An 11973-nucleotide genomic window follows, 5' to 3' on the forward strand; every position below is an offset into this window, starting at 1 on the left:
TCTTCGGAATCTCCATCTTGATCAATATCTTTTCATCCATCAACCCTTAATTTGTTTTGGATGTTATTTGGATTTACTTTTGCTCTAGTATTTATTGTGTTTGCCTTTGCAATCGTTACGACGAGTAGGGAGTGACGATGATGTTGGACAAGGACAAATCAGGTTACCGAAGAAGGACTCGACAACGAAGGCATGCCTCCTTCTTTGATCATACTTATCCTATGGTTTACAAAATCGCATTGAGTTTTATTGTTACTATGTACATGCTATTTAATTCTCGTAGCCAGTGTGTCGATTGACACATTACCTTAATCCGCTTGTCGCCTATTTACTTGACACCTGAGTAGAAGTATATAATTCCGGTAGAGTAGAAATGCTTAGCCATGCTTATCACCTATAGGTGCTTTGTTGAATGACCTCTTTTGACAGTTGAAACACATCGCTGAGCTAGGCCAGTTGGCCCTTGTTGACCTTCTCTATCCTCTTCTACTCTGGGTGCAACTTACCATCTGAATACTGGTGCGGGCGACAGCTGAATCAAGGATTGAAGGAGCGATTGGCCGCCCTTCACGAGTTGAAGGGGGCAATCAGTCGTCCGTGCCGCATGAGGCCTAATAAGTCTTGGATTTGAAGATTGTGATAACAGTACAACCACATGCTATATGGGCACTGGCTTGGTTAATTAGTTAGTGCACTCTTATTGTCGTCATCGCCGTACCGCAGATGGGATAGCTGCCTTGCGAGGAGTATCCTCGGCACAAAAGGGGGGCCCGGACTGTGAACTGCGGTTACTTCTGTGTTGAAACCTAGTGGGCTTGGCACACCAAGTTTGGTCTAATGAAAGACCTCATCACAATCTCCCTACCGGTATACCAAATGGTGTACTATGCTAGTGACGGCTAGTGGCAACAAGTCGGGATTGTGTCGTGTGGGTAAAGTGTACAACCTCTGCAGAGTGTAAAACTATTCGAATAGCCGTGTCCACGGTCATGGGAAACACATGAATCTTTCTTGACGTACGGGACCTGTCTTACTTATTCCCTCTTTGCCCCTATTCTTGAAACCTATGAAGGACATGAGTTGATCGAGGATCCTCACTTGATGAAAGTTATTCTTGAGATAAAACATGTTTTTCTTCTAAAACTTCTTTTATCCAACTACTTTATTTGTCAAACAAAATTAGCTTTATGCAAATGAGCCATATAGCCTTCCTTTGAAGCCACATGTAGCTATTAGGTCCTTCCCCGTGGGAGGCATGTTGAGTACGTAATGTACTCATGGCAATACTTTTGTTGAACAACAGAGTTCCATGAAGACGAAGGTGATGACTATGACAACTATGGCGATCCATAGGAGTGATGTCACGTGGACTACATCGACTGCCTGTGGCTAAGATGGAGTCACTATGCATTGTACTTTCCCCTGTTTTTCTGAATGTAATAAATGACATGAGACATTTATCTAAGTATGCCTTGGGGCAAGATATATTTAAATTTGTAATACTTTTTACATATTGTGCAATGATATCATTTTGTTGTGTTGTCAACAATGATCCTGGGATTGACAAATATACACAGGAGGGTCTGGAAGTTAATTCCAGGTTCTCACAGAAGTGGTATCAGAGCCGATGTTGACCTAGTCGTGTAGCCTTAGTTAGAAATGAAAAGCCTTAGGGACTATTGTTATAAGAAACATGTTTTGAAAAGGATCATTCTCGTACTCTTCTGCTTCACTATTGCCATTTTAATCTCATCTTATTCAATTGAATTTAAACTCTACTTCCCTACCATCTTCTTTGTAGTATGTGAAACCCTTTTCCCTGCCCTTGGTGTTGAAACGTCAGAAGCTTCACACGATGTGCCAAGAATTTCAAGATAACTTCAACCCGTGAAGTTTTGAGTAGCAACATTTTTCCAAGAGAAGACACTTCGAGACCTCAAGAAGGCAACGTCCGTCGATCATGCTCCAATCGTCCATGTCAAAGATTTGCCCCATGATTTATTGTGACCGACCATATAGGATTAGGTTGGTTAACACCCCTGTAGTGATAGAACTCGTAGCATGTAGACGCAAAACCTTTCTTGTGTGAGTATTTTCTGCATATTTTTGGTGTTTTCCTATGCAGTCATACTAAAACCCTATTTGCCAAAATGAGTTGCTTTTGAATTTTATTTGGATAGCTTCATGGTTATCTCGGTGTTATCTTTTGTTTATCTTCTAGGGTATCTCTGCCTTTGGTAGGATTCTTTAACTCATCTTTATGCTTTCCCTCTTCTCTATAAACCCTGGAGATACTTTGAGAGCAAGGAAGCTACTACAACCATTTGGAGGTCTATTATCAAAGTGAGCCTTATGGAAAACCTCTTTTAAGGGGGGTAGTAGACGGTGATTCGTGTCGAGATCGAAGATTTGAAGACCTTCATTTGCATATAAGACGAAGATTTGAAGACCTTCACTACACATACTATAAGTTCAACCTGAAGACGGATCGATGAGTCTACCGGCATGAAAGCTTGATCTACAGAAGAAGGCAATACCGGAGAACATTCAACCACTTGCAGAACTTGTGTGGTTACCAATGCCAAGATTGAAGGACTGTTTTCAAGCCTAGATCAAGCTAGAATGAGTTTCGACAACGGAAGAATCTCCAACCAAGACCCCGAAGTTAATTGCCACCAAGATCAAAATCAATTGTGAATCCATAAGTTTCTGAGAAGAACAATGTTGAAGATGAAGCTGACCCAACCCATTCTCTTTAGTCAACCCAAATCTCGGGGACGAGATTTCTTTTAAGGGGGGTAGATCTGTAACACCCCGATTCTCGGAATGTTTAAGAAAAAGTTTTCCAAAAACCAGTGCGAGAAAATTTCACTTGTTTTATTTGTTAACAAAGCTTAAATTGGACTTTTGAAAATTTGAAGGATTTAATTTGAACTAATGTGAACCTAAATTAAAATTTGATTTACTTCTTTTATTTTAGTCGGGCTTTATTTTATCTTTGGCATATTCAAATATGGGCATTTGGATTTTTCTTGGTTTATATGAAATTCGTTTCATAGTTATTTGAGCTTCTCTTTCTTTTTCTAGATTTTTCTAAAAGGAAAATCTAATTATTTTCTCTCATAGGCAGTGGCCAAATCCCCTAGCAGAACATCTCCTTCCTTCTCTTTTCCCCTATGTGCAGCCAAACTAATTTTCCTCTCACTCAAATGGGCCAAAGGCCAATTTTTATTTTTTTTCTTTCTCTCCCACTTGGGCCTAGCCGAACTGGGCCAACACCCAGCTCTCCTAGCGAGCACCTCCTCTCCTTCCTGTAGGTTCACGTTCACAAGTGACAGAAGAGGAAACCTCAAAAGCCACCACGCATGTTAACTGATGCATCCTCCTTAATTCCTCCTCCCTGTGTATTTCTCTCCACTTGTCATCTCTCCCATCCAGGGAAACCTCTTCTTCTTCCCACGCCTCCTCTCCTTCCTCTTCCTTCCTATGTACGCTCCCTCCACCCACACACACAGAAGAAACGTACAGCAACACATACATAAGAGAAACATCCCTCCCTCTTTCCCATAAATCCCATGCGCCTCCACCTCTTCTTCCACCCCGCAGAAACTCCTCCCTCTCCGTTCCTCATTCTCTCCAGAACTCTCCAGAACACTTTGCAAGGAAACGGTGCTCCATGGACACCAGTGTTTGACCCCGATGAAGGAGGCCATCCCCATCTGTTTCCTCGCGCCAGGAACTTCTCCTCCATGCCATGAATCCATTCAGAGAGGAAAGAACGCAATCCATGAACCACACGCGAAGAATTTCACATGTGCGTGTACACTGTTCATCAAGTTCGTCGCACCTTTACGTCAAACTCGGTGAGCCTCTACCCAATTCCACTTGCACGCCTTCTCAACATCACTTGTATTATCTCCTAGACATCATAGTTCCTCCTATTTTTGTCGTTGGGCACGTTGATGCTATCCGTCGCAACAACCAAATATTACACACATAATTCCATCGTTTTGGTTCATCGTTTGATCTTGATCCCAATAGATGAAACATTGTAAGTAGTTAGAGGAACCCATTTGTGGTTTTAGATTTTGCGCACATATCATATTAGGAGTTCGTTTAGTGCAAACGGGAATTGCGCTACGTGCGTGTTCTTACCCTATTTATTTATTTTTTTACTTGTGATGAATACCTAGGAGTCACTCATAATTATTTGATAATTGTAGGATTATATATGATTTAATAGGCTACTTGTTTGGTCAATCGGGTTTTATATAGTCGTTTATGCCTAGAGTCTGCTGTGTTATGAGTTAAATAACTTTTCTTGTTTGTCTAATATTTTTATTATGTTCATGACATGTCTAGGAGTCGCTCATAATTATTTCTTAATTTTAGAAGTTAGATGTGACTGACTAGATTTATTGTAAGGATTTCCTTTATTTACTTATTATAGTCTTGTACGTTGTCTCGTATTGTTATTCTTGCGTATCATGTAGTCCTTGTGCATGCGTGCAAATTTTTATGAATGTTTGCCATGCATATAATCCCATAGAATTATTCTAGACTTTCCTTTGTTTATCGTATCATGAAACGCATCATATATGGATTTTTGTTTAGCATGGAGAAATCTTAGATATAGTTTACATATTCTTGTTCTTCCATGTCGCATCCTTATTTTATTGGTTTGAAATCATGGCATTCCTATAATAAATGTTTATATATTTTTTTGTACGTTTTGTTGGATAGTTTTGCTTATGTTAGAGATCAAATGAAATACCTTGTCGTTTGGAACTGAGTGCATTATAGTTCATTGCGTAGAATATAATTTCCTAGTTATTGCTCTTCTTTTCTATATGTTTGGTATCCAGATTTCATGGTTGGATGCTTTATGTCATGATTCTTATTTGCATTGCTATATATAATTTATTCTTGTGGCATAGAACTTAGTTTATTACATCTTGGTAATTATCATGTGTGATCATTTACCTTAGTTTATTACCTTACCATGCTAGAACTTGTTCAAACATCGAATGCATGTTTATTGTATGATTTCATGTGTTATAACATTACTAGGAGTTACGATACAATGGTGTATACTGTTAGGCTTTGCTTGGAGAGATACATGCTAGTTGTGTATGATTCCATCTTGCTTGATCAATATCATTCCATGATGTTGTGACAAATGTGACTAGATGATAGTGTGTGTAGCAATTTATGTTATAGAACATTCCTGCTTATGTAGCTTATGTCTTTACAAGTGTAAGTTGTACTTGATTGAAATGCATGTTGTCTCTGTTATTCATGCTATGATATTTCATTGCTTTATTTGGTTGATGCTATGATCTAGTTGTTTACTTGCCTACAGGCTTAGTATGCTTCCTCGATGTGCTTATATGTCACAACTAGAATGTATGGTGGTGTCCTATTGCCATACTTGATAGTCGTGTTAGTTGATATCAACTAAGTTATCTCATAGTTATGAGTTGTACTCTATTAGTAGCATATTTTGGCATCTCGTGTGATGATCACCCATGCTTACAATCATATCGGGTTTATCGTACTATTGCATTTGTTGTGTGCATGTCCTTTGTCATATCTATTATATCTAGTTGTTGTATTGTTGTATGTCTAGCCATCGTCATGCAAGTGATCTTTCATGTCTTGTGAAGTTCTATGTGTTATAGTTGCCTAGTTTAGTTCTTCCTTGTAGATGTTTAACTTACTTGTTGCTATGACTCTTATACGTAGGACGAGTCATATGTCATGTCAGTAGAGTTGTGCTTTGATAACACACTCAGCGTGTATTGTACTTTATTATTGCAAGCATGTGGTTATAGTATTGTTGCTGGTGGTCATTAGTATTAGTTGTTCTTTATTATTAAGACCATGTCCTGGCTTAGTATCTTCTCATGATCACTTGTATGTCTGACGCTTGTGTTATTTGTTAAGACCTCTAGTTATTCTCCATTCACATGCCTCGTATGATGTGCATCTTACTATTAGTGGTTTTTTTCCATTCTCTTAGGCGATGCTCAGCCAGTCCCCTGGGAACACCTGGCATGTCAGCGGGCTTCCATGCAAAAATGTCCCAGTTCTCACGGAGGAACTAGATGAGCGCTTCTTCCTATTTCGGGTCGAGTGTTGTGGAGATGTGGGTCAGTGCTGCATCGGGGTCGGTCGGGTGAATGTGAACAGGCTTCGTATCACCGGACGACTGAAATGCAGATTCTGTGGCGGGTTTCTTGGATCGCAGCAAATCACTCGGATCTGCGTTTTGCTTGTATTCTTCAAACTCGACCGCTGTCACCTGGGAATCAGCAATCTTTGAGCCCTTCTGAAAGCACTCTTCTGCCTTTTTCCGATCATCGGTGACAGTGATCACTCCTTTGGGGCCGGGCATCTTCAATTTGAGGTACACGTAATATGGTCGAGCCATGAACCGTGCATAAGCTGGTCTCCCCAAAATGGCATGATATGCACTCTGAAAATCCACGACCTCAAACGTCAACTTCTCTTTGCGAAAATGTTTCGAATCACCAAACACCACGTCCAGAGCTATTTGGCCGAGTGACTCGGCTTTCTTCCCTGGTATAACTCCATGAAAGCTCATGTTAGTGGTGCTCAGTCGGGACATCGGAATGCCCATTCCTTTCAGTGTGTCTGCATACAACAAATTCAGCCCGCTACCACCGTCCATCAGCACTTTTGTCAGTCGAGTGCCTTCGACAACTGGATCGACCACCAAAGCTTGCCTCCCAGGGGTGGCAATATGAGTCGGGTGATCAGATTGGTCGAATGTGATGGGTGTTTGGGACCATCTCAAATAATTTGCTTTTGCTGGGGTAACCATGTTCACCTCGCGGTTAATGACTTTCAATCGACTCTTGCTTTCCACATCTGCAAAGATCATCAGAGTGGAGTTGACATGCGGATATCCTTCCTCACTGTCCTCCTTGTCTTCGGCCTTGTCCGACTCCTTTTCCTTGTCCTTAGACTGTTTCCCTTGAAACTGCTGGATCAGGAGTCGACATTGGCGAGTGGTATGCTTTGGGTAAATGATATTCCCCTCTTCGTCTTTCTTCGTGTGGATATGACACGGCATATCCATCACGTCGTTCCCTTCTTTATCCTTTACCTTCTTAGGGTTCCAGGATCCTTTTGGTTTCCCTTTAAACTTTCCATGAGCCACGGCCAGAGCCTCTCCAGGAGCTGCCGGTTCAGCCTTCCGCTTCTGTTTCCGACTGGCGTTTCCCTTCTCCGACTGGCTCGGCTTGTGCTTGCCGCTTCGGAGTCGGTCTTCTTCTTCACCGTTGGCGTACTTGGTAGCAATTTCCATCATCCGACTCAAGGTCATGTCTCCGGTTCGACCAAATTTCAAACTCAATTCTCTGTTCTTGACACCATCCTTGAAGGCGCAGACTGCCTGATGATCAGACACATTCTCCACAGTATGGTGCAAAGTGATCCATCTCTGAATATACTCCCTGAGGGTCTCATTGGTCTTCTGCACGCAGACTTGTAGCTCCGTCAATCCAGCCGGTCGCTTGCAAGTTCCTTCAAACGTTCTGACAAACACTCGGGACAGATCTTCCCAAGTGTAAATACTGCTAGGAGGTAACTGATTCAACCACGCTCTGGTAGAACCTTCCAACATGAGGGGCAAATGCTTCATGGCCACCTCGTCATTCCCACCACCAATCTGAACTGCCACTCGGTAGTCCTCAAGCCAAGTTTCAGGCTTAGACTCACCAGTGAACTTGCTGACACCTGTTGCCAACCTGAAATTGGGAGGAATCACTGCGGCTCTGATAGCTCTACTGAAACATTCCGGACCAGAAACGTGCACTCGACTGCTCGTGGGCGCATCTCTGTCGAGTCCACCTCGATGGGCTCTGTTCCGGTCGACCAAGCCTTGCACGATAATGGATCGCGCGTTGAAGCCTGGTTCTCTGGGGTCGACTGGAACTCTTCGCCCCGCACTGAGCTGACGTCTGTCATCTTGCTGCCGAGGAGCGTAAGACCCACCCCTCGGAGGGGAAGTGGGCACTCGACGCCTATCATCTCGGTCGTGTCGGTCTCCATATTGGTCTCGCCGATTCTCGCGCCCTTCACGCCGCGGAGGCGATCTGGGACTGTGAGCCGACTGAACTGTATTCGCAGCGACGGATCGACTGTGAATTCTGTTGCGCGACTGCGACACGGCTGAATTCTGATCTCCTGCTTCCCGTAGCAGATCCCTGATCTGCATCAAGCCTCTGTCAGCTTCCGACTGAGAGGGCTGGATGGACTCTGCTATACGGGCCGCAGCTGCTAAATTCTGGATTGGGGTTCGATATACCTGAGTCAGCGGGAAGAGTTGACGTTGACTGGCGTCGGGAACTCGTTGCCGCGCGCGCTCGTCGAGTGCTCGCTGAAGATTCTCCAGGCGAGCGCGTTCGGCCAAATTGGCCAAACGTGCCTCCTCCAAGGCGCGAGCCTCGGGGGTTTCTCCTGCGATGGGAGTATGCAGGGCATCCATGTTCCTGCGGCGAAGTTCCTCTCTTTGCAGAGAGTCGAGTGGCTCGGGCCGGTACTCTTCGTGGTCTCGTGCGGGGTCGCCTCCGTCGCCTGCCCCACCATCACGGGCGAAGCCAGGGGGGCTGCGAGGCCCGTCGACCATCAAGATTTCGGCCGCTGGATCACTGCTATCGCATTCGGATGCAGTCTCTACGGAGCCAGTCGACAGATCGAACAGGCCGTAGAGAGATTCGTCGGGCTCGATTGCCGCAACTTGGGTGGTGGCCGTCTGGCGAGCCACCGCGTGTCTCACCCACCGCTGAAGCCTCGACCGACCCGAGCGCTTGCGCTGGCGGGTGACCGGGAGGGTGGTCGATAGGGGAGTCGACCGATATGGGGTCGACGGTTGCCGCAGCAAAACGCCGTGGACACATGCGCGAAAATGCGTCGCACCGCGGACGGGGAGCGCATCAACGTCGAGTGGAGCCTCCTGGAGCCAGGCGGAGTCGTCGGCGACGAAGGTGAGAGCACCGAGACGAATCTCTCGACCCTCGACCAAAACTCCAGCAGCTACCATGATGAAAGTACTTGGAAGAATCGCAACTTCTCCACAAAATCGCTAAAACACCGGCCCCACGGTGGGCGCCAACTGTCGTGGATCTAAGTCTGACAGTAGAGTGGGGTAGGTATGGAGAGGCAAGGTCCTAGCTATGGAGAGGTTGTAGGCACAAGAGATGTACGAGTTCAGGCCCTTCTCGGAGGAAGTAAAAGCCCTACCTCTCGGAGCCCGGAGGCGGTCGAGTGGATTATGTGTATATGAATTACAGGGTGCCGAACCCTTCTGCCTGTGGAGGGGGGTGGCTTATATAGAGTGCGCCAGGACCCCAGCCAACCCACGTAATGAAGGGTTTAAGGTACATTAAGTCCGGGGCGTTACTGGTAACGCCCCACATAAAGTGTCTTTACTATCATAAAGTCTACTTAATTACAGGCCGTTGCAGTGCAGAGTGCCTCTTGACCTTCTGGTGGTCGAGTGAGTCTTCGTGGTCGAGTCCTTCAAGTCAGTCGAGTAAGTCCCTCGTAGGTCGACTGGAAGGTGATCTCTTCTAAGGGTGTCCTCGGGCAGGGTACTTAGATCAGGTCTGTGACCCTACCCTAGGTACATGACTCCATCATACATCTCCCCACTTTCGTCTCCAACCTCTCGACATCGCCGCGCGCCGCTCGATCCCGTCGTCGCCACCCGTCGCCCGTCGTCCGTCGTCGTCGTCGCTGTCCCCACCGCCGCCCGTCGTCGTCGTCGTCTCGCGCCGCTGCCCCGAACGCCGTCGCCGTTCGTCGTCGTCGCCGCGGTCCCGTACGTCGTCTCTCGCACCCGCGCGCTGGCGCCCCCACCCCGTACGCCGCCGCCCTCGCCCCGTACGCCGGCGCCCCCGCTCGTACGTACGGGGCGGCGTACACACACATACACACATACACACACACTACACACATACACACACACACACACACACATCTTTTACTTATTTTCTGTTTTCTGTTTTCTGTTTTTTAGAAAATTTAATTAGATATTAATTAGCTAGGTATATGAGATTTGAACTATTTGAATAATTAATATAACTAGTTTATTTTTAGTAAGAAAATTGTCGAACTAGTTTAGGTATATGAGATTTGAACTAGTTGAATAATTAATATAACTAGTTTATTTTTAGTAAGAAAATTGTCGTATATGAGATTTGATTATCTAATTAAAATATTATAGTTAGATATATATTCGAACTAGTTTATTTTTAGTAAATGCTTAGTTGAACTAGTTGAATTAATATATAGAACTAGTTTATTTTTAGTAAATGCTTAGTTGAACTAGTTGAATTAATATATAGAACTAGTTTATTTTTAGTAAATGCTTAGTTGAACTAATTGAATTAATATAACTAGTTTATTTTCAGTAAATGCTTAGTTGAACTAACTGAATTAATATAACTAGTTTATTTTTAGTAAATGCTTAGTTGAATTAATAGAAGTAGTTGAATTAATTGAATTAGTAAGTGTTTAATGTTTCGCCTAATATGAACATAGGAAATGTCGTCTGACGACGGAAAAAATTTCGGTATGTGCACATACTGTGAAGACGAGCGCGGCCAGTGCGACAGAAATTTCTTTGTTGATGGTAGGCGATTCAGCATCAAGCTGGATGAGACTTTCGAATTCGATACAGTAAGTCACAACGACAAGTCTGTTTTCGTAATTAAGCATGACTTATATATGCTTCATTTGCCTGACTTATAATTTTTAATTTTCACTATTCTACTAGCGCATCCCATGCCATGCAAGAATTTTTATCTTGGATAAGATAGATTTCAAAGATAGGGAAACTATGGAGGTAAAGAGAGCTTACCTGAAAACTGAGCATGATGGTTATACTTTCAATGTCAAAGTATACAATGCACACACGTACACCTATTTTGAATGCAAAACTTGGCAAGCACTATGCAAGGCTTATGCATTTGAGCCTGGTATGGTTATCACCTTTGATATTCGTCCGGAAGATGATATTGAAGGTAATAGAGACATATGGGTCGATGTGCAGACGCCTCCAGTTCTACCATTATGTGAGTTCTTCTCAAATATATTTTTGTCTTTGACATTGCGTATTTCAAAAATAACTGACAACTAATTTCTATTGACAGCTTATCTCCATTCAACCAAACATGTCCGGCGCTTGGTAGACAGGACCTTCTACTGTCCCGGAGCTGAACTAAACTGCGAGGAGATAAGTCATTATGTTTCATGGCTTGAGGATCTTCATACTGTCAAGACAAATTTTTTTCCTGCACTTGGAAATGTTAGTACTCAAAACGTGCGACCAATAGTGATGGTATTGAACTACGGTCACATCTATTTAGGAATGATGGTAAGATATTTACTATTTGTCCTTAGTGCATATTTTGCATACATATTTTTTTAAAACTTTCATTGCTGAGTATATTAATTAAGTACTATACGATGTTCTTCAACAGGGACTCCCGATGACAGTTGTGCCTCAGGGGATCGAGACTAAAGGTCAGATGTCAATTGTTAGCTTAAGACCAAGATATCCTGCATTGCACATGAATGCATTCAGGATTTCTAGAAGCGATGAATGCTTAATAGTGAAAGATTGGAGGAAAATTGTTAATGATCGCAAAGAAGTACTAGGGGGCAGCAATGAGAAGCGCAGCCCATGATTAGGAGACAGGTTCATCGGCATGCTCCAGTATGATCAATCAGGAGAGCTATACATGTTCTATGCTATTTTACCAGAGAGAGAGTAGCTAGCAGGAGTGATTTAGCTAGTTCTTCATGCTGCTCTTAATTAGTACTTGGCCTTTCATGTCCGTGTTCTTCGTTCTGAACTTAAGTGATTTGCTTTTGTGGTGTTATATATGAACGCTTATAATATCATGACAATCATGTTGAACTCGATGATTGGTTCTACTA

This window comes from Triticum dicoccoides, chromosome 6B (genome assembly GCF_002162155.2).
Source record: "Triticum dicoccoides isolate Atlit2015 ecotype Zavitan chromosome 6B, WEW_v2.0, whole genome shotgun sequence".
NCBI lineage: Eukaryota > Viridiplantae > Streptophyta > Magnoliopsida > Poales > Poaceae > Triticum > Triticum dicoccoides.